This window comes from Neopelma chrysocephalum, unplaced genomic scaffold (assembly GCF_003984885.1).
Source record: "Neopelma chrysocephalum unplaced genomic scaffold, ASM398488v2 Primary Assembly neopelma1_24, whole genome shotgun sequence".
Taxonomy (NCBI): domain Eukaryota; kingdom Metazoa; phylum Chordata; class Aves; order Passeriformes; family Pipridae; genus Neopelma; species Neopelma chrysocephalum.
This window is the reverse complement of record NW_020897693.1, coordinates 16,280,046-16,296,210: the sequence shown is the minus strand read 5'-3', so window position 1 is coordinate 16,296,210 and position 16,165 is coordinate 16,280,046. Positions and strand designations below refer to the sequence as shown.

The 16,165-nt window shown below is 35.4% G+C and overlaps 1 protein-coding gene across 3 annotated transcripts in view; it reads left to right on the top strand.

Moving 5' to 3' along the window:
* FUT8 (fucosyltransferase 8) overlaps positions 1-16,165 on the top strand; it is a 114,774-nt gene that overhangs the window by 20,741 nt on the left and 77,868 nt on the right. For all 3 annotated transcript variants that reach the window (XM_027704624.1, XM_027704639.1, XM_027704632.1), the window contains one exon: positions 3,017-3,097. The gene's annotated coding sequence lies outside the window, so the exon portion shown is untranslated. The remainder of the gene's footprint in view (positions 1-3,016; positions 3,098-16,165) is intronic.

Here is a 16,165-nt window from a genome sequence, read left to right as displayed (position 1 = left end):
TTCCTTAGGGCTACCACTGATATCCTGTTCAGATCAGAAGGGAATATTTTTTATTTTTATTTTTTCTCTTCTTGGTGCATAGTTTATCTTTTTTGAAGCAGAGACAATTTGCCATTCACTAAAGGTGGGATTTCGAGTGATGTCTCATTCTTTCTGTGGTATTAGGCAAGTAGTCCTGGCCTGGCATAAGGATCTAGTGTCTGTGTTTAAAGTTAAATCAGTTTACCCCAGACAAATGGGAAGGGAAGGGAGAAGTGTTTCCCTTTTCTTCCCACTGCTGCACCCTTCTGTATTCCTGAGGTAATGTAGGTCTTTTCATCTAACATGTAGTTGCAGGCACTTAAAATGTGGCATCCTGGAACTCTCTTATCTTGCTGTTGTACATTCAAGTTTTGTGTCTTTTTCAAATTTAATTTCAAATTACATGAAAAATACTGATGAAATGTTTTGGACTTGGTTTTGAATGGGTTCTTGCAATACAGGAGACTAGATTAAACACTGCAGATGGTATTGAACCCTTTATAAGGATTTTTTTTTAAATAAATAGATTAATTTTTCTAAAAAATAATTGTATTGACTAGTCCATGTTCACCCAACAATTCAGTCAGAACTGGGCATATAACCAAAATTTCTCATCTGCAAGGTCACTTCATGACCTTTATTTCCATAAAGATCTCTGCAAGAGGAGCAGATTTATCTGGAAGAAACCACTGTCTAATTAGTGATATTTGTAAATATTGTTGAGGTGATTGAACAACAAATGCAAAGATTTTTTTAAAATAGTTTTATCTTTTACATTATAAATAAAATTCCATTTTCAGGGATTTATTAGCAATACTAAGCTGGAAACTTGCAAACTCTTTGATAGTTTTGAAGTTTTGAATGTCTCAGAGTAGGCTGTTTTAAGATAATCACAACTTATGCAAAATTACTGTCTATTCTTTTTGTGGAACTGTGGAAAAAAGCCCCAAAGAGCTATATTTCTTTTCTCTTAGTTATAGATTTGTGGATTGACAGGAAAATTTGCTGTTTTCATGCATCCTGATTACAGTACAGTATTTGTTACTTCTTTGTGAGTTAGTCTGAGCAGACTACGGGCTACAAGAAAATACTCTAAAATAAGTGCATCGTTGGTTGCAAAACAAAGCTTGTAACTCACATTAAAATTTAACTGTCATACAGGGAGCATGAAGTAGAGCTACCAATGTCTTGTCCAGCCTAGGCTGGGTTGTTTTGTGTCAAATCAACTCCACATATTTCACTGTTTTGTAATTTTTTTTTTTTTAATTTATCATTGACAGTATGTGGACAAATTTTCCTGCAGCAGAGGTATAAACTACATTGGAACTTTTTGGGTTTTTTTCTCCTCTGCTTTGTCAACAGCTATTGAATAGTTACTTCACGCCAATGGTAGATTAGTGTGGAAAAAACCGACCCAGATATTCTTGCTTTCTTTTTATTGTTCTATGTGTTTTTATGTATTTTAGGTTATCACAGTTTAAAATTTTGGGAAGTTTTTGTAGAGCATGGTGATTTTCTGAGCCTGGTAGGACTGGAAGGTCTTTTGGTACTGCTTGCAATTTTATTACTTACAAATAAATCAGCTTGTAAATTTAATAATAGTTCTTTTCATTATATGAAATGTAAATGTTTCCACTTCATGTTTACCATGAGCCAATCTGTCTAAATCTATTTTTCCATACTCACATAATGTACTACCTTTTACTTGTTAATGAGGTTGCAAATATGAACTTGTAAGAAGATACATCATAATGCTTCATACAAAAGTAAAAGTAACTATCGTTCTAGACCATACTCTAATGGGTTCACTGTAGGGGTAACTCTTGGAACAGATGGGCTCTGTATTTCATTCTGCCTGGCTTCTTGACTTACTTTCAGCTGAAAGTTTCACCTTTCCATTTTTGTGAAGCAGGCAGTGTAACTGATTTGATGAGAGGTACAATAAAAGAAATAGTTTATTTTTTCTGGAAAGGTAAAACCCTGATTTTACTTTTTATACATGGAATAACAATGTTGTAATTTTTTTTATTTGAATGCCTGAGATACTTCATCACAAGAAAAGTTATAATTTTCATTGAGTGCTGCCTTAGCTAAAGTATACGAAAACTGTCAATCTCAAATGGAAATGAAAATAGGCTATCTCCCTCTTTTCCACAGGCGTTCCATTTTTGGAAGTTCATGGGCTCTGACTTTGTAGGTGCTGATTATTTTAAATAATTTATTACACGAAGAAGAAAACACAAAATTCAGGGTTTTGGGGTTTTTTTGTTTTGTTTTTTTTAATCACTGTTGCTGCTTTTGAGAGATTTAGAGTTGCCTGTTCACCTTCTTCATTTAACGCTACAGCTGTTGAAGCTTATTTTTGAAATATTAAATCACTTAATTATCATTCAAAAATAAGACTTATTTGGCAGAATTCTCATTGCAGTAAAAGTCAGTTATCTAAAGCATTTATGATTTTCTCTTCTTCTCTCCTGTTCCTGGTACTATTGTTGCTTGAATTGGTTTCCTATTTATTTTTCTTTCCTGCTTTTATTCCTTCCCTTGAAATCAGGTTCACAAATAAGCTTTTTCAACAGCCAATTTATTGCTGTTTCACAGTCTGATATGTGCAGCTTTTGATTGCTTTTCTCTTAAATGGCTGGGAATCAACATTTGGTTCAGTAGTGTGCTGCCATTCTGAATTAGACAACTGTCATGAAATTATGTAGTAACTCTCTGCCTTGATAACCCAAAAGTAAGGTTTTGTTTAAAACAATTGTTTCTTCACTAAAAGGGTTGTCAAGCACTGTAACAGACTGCACAGGGAAGTTGTTGAGCCTCCATCCCTGGGAATATTTAAAAGTTGTATAGATGTAGCTCTTAAGGACATGGTTTAGTGGTGGACTTGGCAGTGGTAGGTTTATGGCTGGACTGGCTGATCTTAAAGGTCTTTTCAAAACTAAATGATTCTGTGATAAAAACTAATGATCTTCTTTTCCTTTTCTACTTTCAGAGAACTACCTATGCTTCAAAATGGAAGTGAGGAAGAAGAGTCCCCAAAAGTATTAATTTGAATAAAAATTATTGTTCTTAAGTAAGTACTTCTTGTTCTTTGTGATGTTGCGTCCACAACTGAAAACTGCTCTTCTGTTGATAAATCCTTGTCAGCTGAAAAAAGCAAACTTTGCAAAAGAGAGGTCAGCTCCTTCACTTTTGTGTCAGATTACTGACTAAATTGGGTCAGTCACCTGTTTCACCTTTTGTTTTTCCTTACACCTATTTTTCTCCCTTCTCCTCCTTGCATCTCATCTCTAAAAAAAAATGAATCTATCAAAATATTTTTAATGTATTCTTCATCTTAGGTACAAAGCCCTTATTTCTTTGACAGTATTTTTGGGCCCTTTCACCTGTATTGCAGGTATTACATGTATTATTCAAAGGTATGCCATACTTCTGTAGAAACTGGGCACAGGCCCTGTTCCATGAAGTTTCTATGAGAGTTATAAGTAACTAACCAACAATACTTGGCTGGAAAGTGTTGTGTGCTCTTGGATATCCTAGATCCAGTGCTAGATTTTTCTCATATAGTGACAAGTATTAAAAAGTTAATACTTGATATTCTTACAGTTTTGAAGGTCTGTGCAAGTATGATAATACTCATCTTTTAGGATACAATTTTTTATTTAAATAAAACTCTCTTCATTTTGAGAAGTTGCTTGATGAAATGAACTTCACTGAAAGATGGATTCAGGTGTGAACTTGGAAACCAAGAGCGTTATGACATTATTCTTTTTTTGATGCAATTGTAGAAAAGACTGTTATGATCATTATTCTTAATTATGATAAGGATAAAAAAGTTGTGAAAATGTCTTGAACTTTCACAACTGAACAAGAAGTTCAAGCAAATTTGTTGCAGATGAGATGCTTTTACAGTTCACCCAACTTCAGTACTGATTGTCAGGTTGATGACATCTAAAGTACTCTCAATTATTATGATTTATTTATACAGTTATAACTCTAGAAGTACTATGTTAGTGTAAGAGTGTAATGAATAGTTTAAAAAAAAAAGAAAATATGGGATTTCAAATGATGTTCTAAGGACCTTGGGGTCAGGACAGAACAAAGAATATGGTGGTAGTTTTCCAAGCATCTAGTGTCTGGTTAGGTGCCTTGAAACTGTGTTAGCTGTTGTAACTGTTTCCTGTTGCTGAAAGGAGTTGTTTCCATTTCTGAACCCAGCTTTCTTCCCTATTCTGATGAAACTGGTTAACTGAATTATTTTACAAACGCAGAAAAGAGGTGGCTAATTTTGTTTCTGGGTTTGTGGATTGGATCAGCTCAGAAAAGTGTTCCAGAAGTGTTCCAGTGGTGCAGAGGAAGAAACAAGACTCTGCAGGCAGGAGTAAATAGTATGGGAGCATAACCTGTCCCTCCAGGCAGCAGCCAGTAGTCAGTGGATCTGTCCAGCAGGTTCCAGTAATGGTGTCTTAAAGTTGTTAGACTGGGAATTGATAATTTGATCTTGGAGAGGAACAGGCATGGCTTCTATGAAAACTTTAGACTAGAATTGGCTAATTTTGGTAGATCCCTTCCAGGCATTGCTGTTGGTGGGAATGACCTGTTGATACAGAATAGAAACAATGATTCAGAGGGAAAAAATCATAACAGATAACTAGAAAATCTGTAATAATCTTCCCCCCTCCACCTGCTGCCCTCCAACTCTCCAGCCCCATGTGTAGTATCTGTGTAGTATCACATGTATTATCTCCAAGTCCTGAAAATGAATGAAAGGTACACGTGAAGAATTGCATGACTTGTCAAAACTCACTTCTAATCAGAATTGGCTGGTCCCTTGTATATGATGTTACATAATACAGTAATCTGTCTGTGTCTTGGTTTACAATTTTGAAAACTAAAATTTGTTTGTTTGTTGGAGCCTGCATGAATGCGTATGTACTTAACTTATAGTTTTATACTTCATGTTGTGTTCACACTACCTTGATTTGTCTGTAAGCTGTGATGATGGTTGTACCTTCTGTAGAGATGCATTCCTTCCTTTGGCAAGAACAAGGCACAGTGGTTGAAAACTGCATGAAACCTCTTCTTGCCTTTTCTGTTCCATCTGTATGGGAGGTTAATTAAAAGGATTTGTTCAGGTCTATAAATTGTAGTGCCCCGAGCACTAGTTAAGCCAGTGGTTTTGTACGCCTTGCTCAACTACTAAAGGGAGATTGAGCAGTGGAGCAAAGCTGAATTAAGCTTAGTGTCTAGGTAAGATATAGGTAGTGCTGGTAGGTTGAGACAAGTAACTGAGTACTAGAGTGAAGGTGATACCTTCCCCATATTACTTGATTATGCAATCTATGGATTGTGTTGGATTCCTGCTTCCTGTCAGATTGCATAACAAGCTGCATTTGGAATTACTTTTTGCTATCACAGTCTGACTTGGAAAAACTGTATTTAATCCATCTACTAATTTAATATTTTTTTTGTGATTCTTTGCACATGTACAAACATTTCCATGGTAGCCTTTCCCTTTTTTTTCCAAATCATATTTCACACTTGGTCTAATCCATTTCAGTTGTGAACTGCAATTTTGTAGTTTATTAAAAAAGAAAGATCAACTGGACATTTTTTATTACATTCTAAAATACTTTCTTATCCTTTCTTGGGCATTATGTAAGTTAGATTAATCTGTGATAGGCTTTTGAAGATAAAACTAATCTCCACGAAAGGCCCATATATCTTGAGTTTTATTTATTGTAAGGGCACCTAAAATCTTGGATAGATATTCACTGTTTCTACATATCTAAATAGATCAGTGTATGACTCCTGATGGAAAAGGAAAATATGTTTTCAGAAGGGTATGTTGCTGAATTAGCCCTGCCCTTTTATCAAGACCATTTATCTGTGGTTCTGGAGTATCTACTACCTTTCTTGCTTGCTACAGATTTCCCCCTTGCCTGAGGATCAGCAAAGTCTGCTTCTTGTTCTGAAACATTTTGTCTCAGTTCACTCTTCTATTCTGGTAGTAATTTAGCTTGGATTCCTGCTTGAAAGATGGCTTATTGCTTCTCTGACTCTCTGAAATATATTCTCTATTAAAAGTGCTTTCTGTATAAGTCAGTTCTAATGCAACAGCACAAACAACAGTCTTTCACGTTTTTCTTTTCAAGAAAAGAGGTTGCTAATGTATCCATTGACTTGCACATTTACTGCAGTGAAAAATGATACCAGACTGAGACACTGCGGAGAGGTTGGAAAACTAGAGTAGAATTTTACATGAAGCAACACATTAGAATGGTCAGGGGAAAATGGGATACAAGCCATTAAGGGCAAACTTAAAATACTGCTTTTAAATTAAGGAAAAAGAAAATAGGCAAGTACAGGATAAGAAATGGCTGAGAGTTCTGAAAAAAAAGATTGAGGGTTAAGCACTGACCTTAAATCAACAGTATTGTGCACAAAAAATAGTTCTGAAAATGTAACATCACATCAGGATGAATAAATGGAAGTGCTGTCATAAAACACCGTGTAAATCTCTCTGCATAGCTTAGGAATGGAATCACCAAGGTCATTGTGTCCAGTTTGGAACCAGGCACTTGGTACATGCAAACAAATCAAAATTATCTTGCCAAATTGGAGAGTCCAGAAGAAAATATTATCCAAGATCATAACGCTGGATCCAAGACCAAGAGAGGCTGAAATAATATGAGGCTGATTTAATGCAGAGAGTAAGTGTTGCTATTCTAGGTCTTTTGGAAGACCATAAAACCTAATAAGCTTACATTTTTACCAGTGGAGATTAATGCATTGTGGCTTATGAAGCACTGCAATAGGCTGGGAAGAGCACATGTCTGTCTTTGGAAGTTCATAAAAGGTATTCAGACGCAAGAGCTTGTGTGATATCCTGTTAGAGGAGAGGAGTGATCTAGTAACCTTCTGATAATCTTACTACATTTTATGATTTAATGTCTAATTTGTAGATGTTTTGTTTTTGGGGGTGTTCTGGTGTTGTTTTTTTTTCCCCTCTTAATTGTCTATCTCTTTTGTGAGTGGAGCATAGGGAGAGCAGCTTTTTGCAAAAGATGCCGAGAAGCAGCATAGAATTCTTTATACAGATAGCAATCTTTTTATTTTAAAATTTTTTTAGCCTAAATATTTTCTTCCAATGGACCAGGTAGCAGGTAACTTTTTATCTTGAATGGATATAATTTTAAACTTAAATAGTCCAAATCTAAAACACTGACTGAAAATTTGAAAAAACTAGACATGGTAACCCGGTGGATATTATTTGGCTCTAAGTTAGTATTATTTTTATAGTGCCTGAGACATCAAATTTCAAACAACTGTTGAAATAAACCAAATCTAAAGGGAATGAGAAAAATTAGATGCTTGCTAGTATGTATAAAAACCCAATCAAGACAGAGGTTAATTATAGGATGATTCACTTGAAATTGATCCTAATGATACAGTCTTTTAATAAGATTGATTTTTCCTAAGCATATTTGTTGTAACTCATGTTAACTGTATTAAAATTCATTAATGAATGCAAAACCTGTCAGTAAGCAGGGAACTTTCAAACCCTAAGGAAGGTTCCTGTATAGCTAAATGGCAGGAGGTTCTTGGTCATTGCCTCTTAGGAAGAATACATGGCTCCTAATAAATCTCTGAATTTGATAGAAAGAGATCACTAACTGTTAAATTGCCTTGCAATTAAATGAGCCAAATGTGTGATCCCAGGTCTGGAGACTAATATTGTAGATTCCACTTATAAGTTGCAGACAGTATTTTTGAATAACACAACCAGTAGAAGGGATGTAGGGGAGGTATAACTGCTGTATACAGTATTATTGGACTGTGGTGTGTACATTATGGCTAGGTTGAAGTTCCTAAGACTATTCAGAATTAGTCTTAAGAAGAAGTTTAGAAAAGCTATAAGAATTCAGGGTCTGTGAGGGTGTATCTCATTTTAGAGATTTAAGAAGCTTGTTCTATTGAGGTGTTACTTGAGAAGTTATGAAGATTTGTGCTTTAATCCATATGAAAGGGAATTGGTGAGAGCTGAAAACAGACATGTTTTCAGACTTGTTTGGTAACCAACGAGTTGAGCAATTTATTTGGGATTTATTCATTCTTGCTAATTCTCTCATTTAATGTGGTTGAATCTCATGGATGGTTTTAGTAGAAGATGTGCATTACCTGGAGGAACATGTGTGATTCTGATGCAAAAAAAGTAGGAAAAAGTTTCAGTGATCTTTAGATTTCAGTGATCAATTCAATAAAAATTTCAGAAAGCATTGTAACTACTGCAGTTAGCCTTCATTCATACTGCATAAATGTAGACTTGTAAGTGGCAGAACTTATATGGTCTTTTTATTAAAAAACTTCTTGTGATTTGGCTATAATTCAAATCTATTTTTTTGAAATAGGAAGAATGTAGATTTGTGGTGAAGCTCACAATTCAACATTTTGCTAGTAGGAATAACATTTATGTTAGCTTTGCATGTCTTAGTTTCAAAATGCACTTTTGCTGATAAAGCTAAATCTAATATTTAAACAAAATTATTTCGTAAATGAATAAAAGTCTCTTTCTAATGTTGGTTCACACTGTAGATGTCATATTCCTTGTCTTGTGAAATAATCTTTCACTGATGTTCCTCACAATTTCAATTGCCTAATGGTTGCTATGGTAGGAATCAAGCTGCTGTCTTAAAAATTAACCAGTGTGTTTTGGAAAACTTTTTTCATGCTGCAGTCTGTGTAACGTAAACGACACAGATTTATTTTCAGCAAGTGTGAATTGTAGGATCTTACTGGAGAGGATTTCCATTTAGTTCAGCCCCTTAGTAGCAGCTCGAGTCAGAGCACCTTGCTCAACTCTCCTTTTATGTATCTTCCAGGAATGGAGATTCCATATCATCTGAGACCTACTCCAGTGTTTGACAATTATTATAATTAAATTTTATTTTTTTTTGTTATTGAGCTGGAATTTGCTGTGTTCCACATTGTATCTATTGCCTCTTGTTCTTCCATTGGGCAGAAGAAAGTGCACCCCCACCTGCCAGAAATACCTCTGTGTATATAATAGTTATACAAGAAGAGAACCAAGAAAAGAATGAAAAGTTGGGTGATAGGTGACTTTTACCAGAAGAGGAAAATATATTAATTGAAACGTGGATGCTGCTGTCCATGGTTTTGACTTTCTGATGCAGTTTCATTCCATCCCTGTGTGGAATACATTAGGATCATTATTACGTGAAAGTGGATTTCTTTCAAGACTCAAAAGAGGGTACGATAGTAACATCCATAAAAATTATTTCATGAAAAGGTGGTGTACAAGCAGATACAGACTCTTAGAGAAAGCAAGAATCCTTTGGATACCTGTATGAGGATTGACGAATGGGTTAAGTAAGTTCAGGGGTGTAGCTTGTATTTATTGTTTTTATGTCACGCTGCCACAAGAATATTCTCCTTCCCTCCCTGGCAACATTTTCTCATTGTAGCTCTGAGTATGTGGTAAGAAAAAGAAAGAAAAGAACTAGCTCTCAAAGCATCTTAAATACCTAGTAGGCGATAAAAATTCCATGAAGTTGGATAAGCTATTGTGTTCTGGCAACCAGGTAGAAATTCTGGTTATGTACTATAAAAGCGATTAATTGCAATCAAAAACATGTCACAACCAAAGCCATAAAAATAAAATATGTTGGAGATCTGAAATACTCTTTGAAAGTAAGGTACTAATTAGCTGACCAAACTATCTGATTTTTAAGCCAGATTTAGGTGGTAAACTGGAAATATGAATGGTACAATAAGGCATTTCTTGATTTCCTTTTTTTTTCCTTTACGTGTTGTTTTGGTAAAGTTTTGAGCAGATGCCTTTTCCATGCTGTCGAATCATAGAATTATTTAGGTTGGAAAAGACCCTTAAGGTTGTAGAGCCCAACCGTTTACCTAACACTGCCAGGTCTGCCACTAAACCTGTCCCTAACATGTCTTTCAAATACCTTTGGGGATAGAGACTCAGCCACTTACTTGAACATGTTCCAATGCATGACAACCCTTTCATTGAAGAAATTTTTCCTAATATCCAATTTAAGCCTCCCCACACACAACTTGAAGCTGTTTCCTCTTGTTCTACCAACTGTTACTTAGGAGAAGAGGCTGACCTCCACCTTGCTCCTTTCAGGTAGTGGTAGAGCCTGATAAGGTCTCCTCTGAACCTCCTTTTCTCCAGGCTAAACAGCCCCAACTCCTTCAGCCTTTCCTCATAGGGTTTGTTCCCTGGACAGTTCACCAGCTTTGTTGCCCTTCTGTGGACACACTCCAGCACTTCAATGTCTGTCTTGTAGCGGGCCCAAAACTGAACACAGTATTCCAGGTGTGATCATACTGGTGCCGAGTTATAATTCTTGCCACAATTGACTTCAGTATCATACAGCAGCCATAATTGCCACTGCCTCCAAAATTTTGGCTATTTTAATGCACTGTGTCTACATTTGTATCTCCAGCTACTCAACAGTTCAGCCAGCAGCCTTTTAGTATCTGTAAGCAAGCTATGATGAATGGTGTACAGTTCTCTGGAGGGTGGTGACAAACCACTCCTGAAACGAACTGATCTAATTTGGCTTCTCCTGGGAAAAATGTATTTGTGTTCTCCCCCACACTCCTCCTTGTTTAATGTGAACAAAATAAATCCATGCTTTCCATCAGTAGCCTTTGGTTGAGGTATCAGACACCTGAAAATCTCATTTTGATTAGAAGAAGGGAAGACATAGCTTAGATAATAATTTTCTGAGCTTCTCTGTTGATAAAAAGGCTACTTGTCAAGCAAAGATGGTAGTCATGACATATTAGAGTCAGGGCAACAAGACAATATAGTAGAACTTTCAAATGAGATGGAAAGAAAGGAAGGATTGCCATTGGTCTTGCAGATGGAACTGAGACCTCGTTTTCTGGCTCAGGGAACAAGCATGTTACAGACTATTATAGAGGAATCCCAGTTCAGTTCTCGGTACCATACTCCCCTCTGCCAACAGGCTATTAATATACCCTTACCAAAGTCAGTGTATTACTGGTAACATTTTTGTCACAAATACCATGTAAAATACAATATGCACAGTAACATTGAATCTGTGAAATCCATTCTTGTCTCAAGGCATTACTATCTGCTTTTCAGCCAGCCGAATGCATATTCAAGCATCATGTTGCATCTTCTTATGCAGTAGTTGTATTACTCCTTTCTACTCTCTAGACAGTATGTAGAATTTCACCTGTAGGGCTAATGGTAGAATGCTTCTGAATGAATGCTGGCATTGCAATTCTGCCACTGAATATGTGCCTGTCCAGGAAATATGTTAATGTTTTCACAAAGTTCTGTTTTTAAAAGACCGCTTTTTGCACCTTCCTTCCTAGCCATATTAGTATTCATGGTATTCTTTTTTTAACTGTTGAAAAGTACTTCTTACACCTCTATGCTTAAGATTGGCTTAGGAAGGCAGAACTGCCATAGGTCTCTCTTGTCTTGATTCATCACAGTTTAGAAATTCCATTGTCTTAAAATATTTTTCCTGCATGTTACAGTTGCAGTGCTGGGCAGGTGGTCATGTTTTCAGTGGCTCTTAATATGTGATAATAGCTATTTACTTTATGTTTTCCTTGAAGCAGATGATCTGGTGACTGATAGTAGTCTGAGATTGCAAATTTCTGGAGGGCAATCCTTCCATTTTGAGCCATTGTCAAATTACTTTGATTTTGTTTTCAGTGTAATGTGCAGTCGTGTTTGGCATGAACATAATCTGAAAGATTACTGATTGTCCTATAACTGGAAGAGTGAATGAACTTATAACTTGTTGCTTTTTTTCACAGACCCAAAAGCACCACTCAGCACTGTGCAGGTGGTCAGTGAATACTTGCAGCAGTTTGTGGTTTTTGTGCATCATCTGTGCCATGCATCCTTTCTTTTTGATTATCTTGTCTTCATTTCAATGTGGTTTGGTAGTTGCTGAAGTCAAACAAATATGGAAAAATTATGTATGCTATTGTTATATGTACATAACACTCATCTGAGAAGAATTAATGTTTCTTCTGGAGAGTGGCAGAATGAAAACTGGTGTGATAAGCCACAGGTATTTTATAAAAGGGACAGTAAAAAGCCACTAATGAAGTTGTGGGAAGTGGACTCTTGAGTTTTCATAATTTCCAGAATGCTGTGATTGGCATCTCACAGAGCATTGTAAAACAGTTCGTATAAATCGTATCTTAGTGATAAAAAAGGCTCTGGAAAGTCAACTGTATTGTACACCTTTCTGTGGTTACAGGATTTTGTGAACAGGAGCCAGAATGTTTACAAAAACAAGTGATGTGCCACTGTTAGCAGTAGTATGATAATTAATGCTTTCCGGGAATAAAACTTTTCCGGTGTAGCAGTACTATTAGAATAGGTTCTTAAGTTATTTTGCTAAACATATTTTATGATCTTTGTATTTCTCTGTTACTAAACCGCTTCTATGTTAAATTAATATTCAGATTAAAGATGCTTATGCTAATTTTGTCCCACTAGTTCCATTAAAACAATTCATCTAATTGTTTTCAGTCTGCTGATCTCCATGTTTTCTTACTGTTTTATAATGTTGTATCCTGTTTTTCCTGGGATATTCCAGAAAACTAGTTTGCATGTAGCTGGAATCTCTGTTTTTCAGTTAATAATTGTTGCTGTTAACTAATATATTCTTGAAATGTATTCTGATATAAAATGATTTGTATGATGAATCTGAATAACTAAGCTCTGTTGGATGGGAAAAGTTAATGCTGATACTTTGGAAATTACTTTGCAAAAGCTGAAAATTGAACATTCATTCTACATCAGTGCTTCATAATATATTTGAAATGGCATATTTCTGAAAATGTTTTGACTTTAGGTCAAAAGTAATAGCATGTACGTGTACTCTGAACATGCTACAAAATCACTAAGAACTATTCCACCAATCCTAGATTTTTCAGCTACCATCTTATATTTAGTTTTGGCCGTTGAGTACAACAGCACTATTCCAGAGAGTGTTGTTAGGATGTGGCCATTGTAAAATAATCTCTGAGTTTGGGAGCATTTTATAGCAACATATATTTAAGTGGATTAATATTTTGATGCCTCACCAGAGCAGGGATCATAGCATGAAGCAAGGTCAAGAAAAAGGAAAACTCCGTCTCTGCTCAGAAAATTAGTGGAATATAGTTCCTGAATTCTAATGGCTTCAGAGAGTATCTTGATAGAATAAGCTCTCCACCTGTCATTCTGTGTTTTTTTCTTCCACATACCTTTTTGGAACACTGATCTTTCAGTCTTGAACTCTGCAAATCCCTCAAATTTGGCAGTACTTGGGGGTTTTCCTGTTTTGCCTTATATCAAAGGATTGCTTATTGCCTGCTTTTCATTTATTTCTTTGCATCAACTTTTTCATAACTTAGTAACTGTAACTGTTGTAAACATATCATCTAGAGATGGAGTTTGTGGCAGAGGGGATGAGATCTTTTCCAAGTGCACATCAAATGTAATGAGTAGGTTTTGTGTAATTTCCTAAAATCTATGCTCCAGGTCTGTATATAACGAGACTCAAAACAGGCTGTAAAGAAGCATCAGAAGAAATAACTTGTAGCTTGATGCAGAAAATAATCAGGACTTTGATGCAATTTAGTACGTCCATACATGTATGTGCAATTTCCACACAGACACTAAGTTGTTGCCAGATACTTGTTAGTATCTTGTATTCCAAGTATCTTAACCTGTGCCATTTCTTTAGAGACGTTAGGAGCATGTTATACGCACGCAGGAAAGGATTCTTTTTTTATTTTTGGTTTATTTTCTTTTTAGCAGTCATGGTATGAACAAATGTGTTTTTCCGGTTTTCTCTTTTGTTCACAGCTACATTATTTTTCCTGAAATGTGATTTATTCTGGTACGCAGCTTAATGCTGCAAGTATTTTTATGTTTCGAATTCCTGGCCTGTTATGATGACTAATCAAGTGTTTCTTTCATCTAGTAAGATTGTTGTGTTTATGAATTGATTATCTTTGTTCAGCTGCTGGATTTCTCAGTGTGACTGTTCAGTGTTCTTCAAGGCAAGAACAATTTTACCATTTGTTTCCCTCTATTCCTCTGGACCAGTTCATGCAGTCAAATTGTGGAGAGGGTTCTAGGTTTTTCTGCTGTGTGGGAGTATTTTTATCTTTCTCCACATCATTTAGTTAGACAAGATTAAGGCATGAAAGATAAAAATATCTTTTCCTAAGCAAACAGGGAAGACAAGTTATTTTATAACAATTTAAGAACCATATAATCAGTAAAATTTTATTTTTTAATATCAAATGGAACAATTATTTTGGGATCATTTTGTTAGAGGTGATTAAAAAATGTTTGGAGGAACCTAATGTTTTTCTTTATTCATTGTCAGAATAAGTTGATTTCCCTTCCCCCATTGTCTTCTTGATAAGTCTCTTCAGTGTTTTAAATTAATGATCCTCATTTCTAAAATCATCAGAACTATATGTAAAGAATGTTTTGATGGTGTATGATTGTAATGATTTATTTTGTTTCATGCCTTTTTATTTATATCCTAACATTAAGTTTGGTCTATAATACACTTTTTTTTTTCATCAAGCAAAGAAAATCTGAGAGAATTGGGCAGGAGAGAAGAGTAAGCTTAACACTTAAAACATTAAAATGTCCCAAACCATCTAACAATCAAGCTAACAGAAAAACCCCAAACTCAAACCAAACCAAATGCCCAACAACAAAAAAGCCCTTATGCCAAACTGTTCCAAAAGTTTGTATTCTATGTGGGAAACCTTTCTCAACAGCACTGTGAAATGTTGGCCCTCACTCCTCCCTGAAAACAGAATTCTTTCATAGGTTATACCTTCATCTTAATTGACTATACTTTGGTACTAGGACCAAATCCTATTCATTTGTATACATAGAACTGACTTCCTTGTGTAACTATTGCTTATATAAGGGTCTGTACCAGAAAACCAGAAGGTGTCATATTTAATAGAACCTTATTTTAAAAGAATTTTGAAGATGGTCTTTGAAGTAAAAGATATGTAAGTTTAACTCCTGAGCCAAGTAAATCTGGAGCAACTGTAAAAAAAGTTATTTGATATGTATTTAAGTATGGTACATTGAAGAAGAGCCAATGTAGAGGTGAGCTGATCAATAAACTTTAAATAAGTTGCCTGGTTTTGGCAAGGCTTTTCAACAATCACTTTTAGAAAACCGAAATTATTCTGGGAAAAGAGAAACAGTCTTTTTGTGAATTTTTAACCTCATAAGGGAATAGAAAAAACAGAATATATGGTTAATTTTCATAATAAAAACAGTGTAATGCAAGGTTTCATCTTATCCTGCTATGCTGGGTCATGTGTATTTCATCATAAGAATAAATTATCTGGAAAAAAGGGTCTCTTGAGTTTTTCTGAGTAGAATCTGTATAGGAAACTTTAACATTATATTTGGTTCTAAATAATCTTGGCATAATGTTTACGTTTTAATTGCGCATTTTTTGTGCATTTCTCTGACATAGATAGGGAGTGAAGTAAGTTAGAAATGAGTACATATTGCGATTTGGGAAAAGGTCTTCCTGTGGTTGGGTAGTGGATAATAAAAAAATCTGAATGGTACTAAATGAACCTGTGCATGTAGCATTGTGTTACTCAGTACAGTGTGTGGCAGCATTTTGGAATACTATGTGCAAAGATTAAAAAAATTATTTTACGTTCCATGAACATAAAGCTGAAATTGGTAATAATGAAGTTTTTGCACAACACCTGCCATCTTCACACCAGTCCCACCCTCTGTCTTGTTCTGTATTTGACAGGTACTGTTGTCTGTACACTTAAAGAGCAACCAGCACTTTTTTCAGTTTGGTTCAATTTGTTATGGTTTAGGTTTAACAAGTGTCAAAGTACAGCTTTAGGTTCATTTCTAGTTCAAGGAAAACTAAGACTTTGGGTGAGTTTGTAGATGGTGTTTAATAAACTCACTGTGTTAAAGTCATTCAAAACAGTGGCCTTGAATGTTGCCATTTTCTTGGTTATGATCTTAATATGCATTGCCAAAAAAAAGAATAGAAAAGCACAGTATTGTCTGACAGTTGTTGCTGTTTATCGC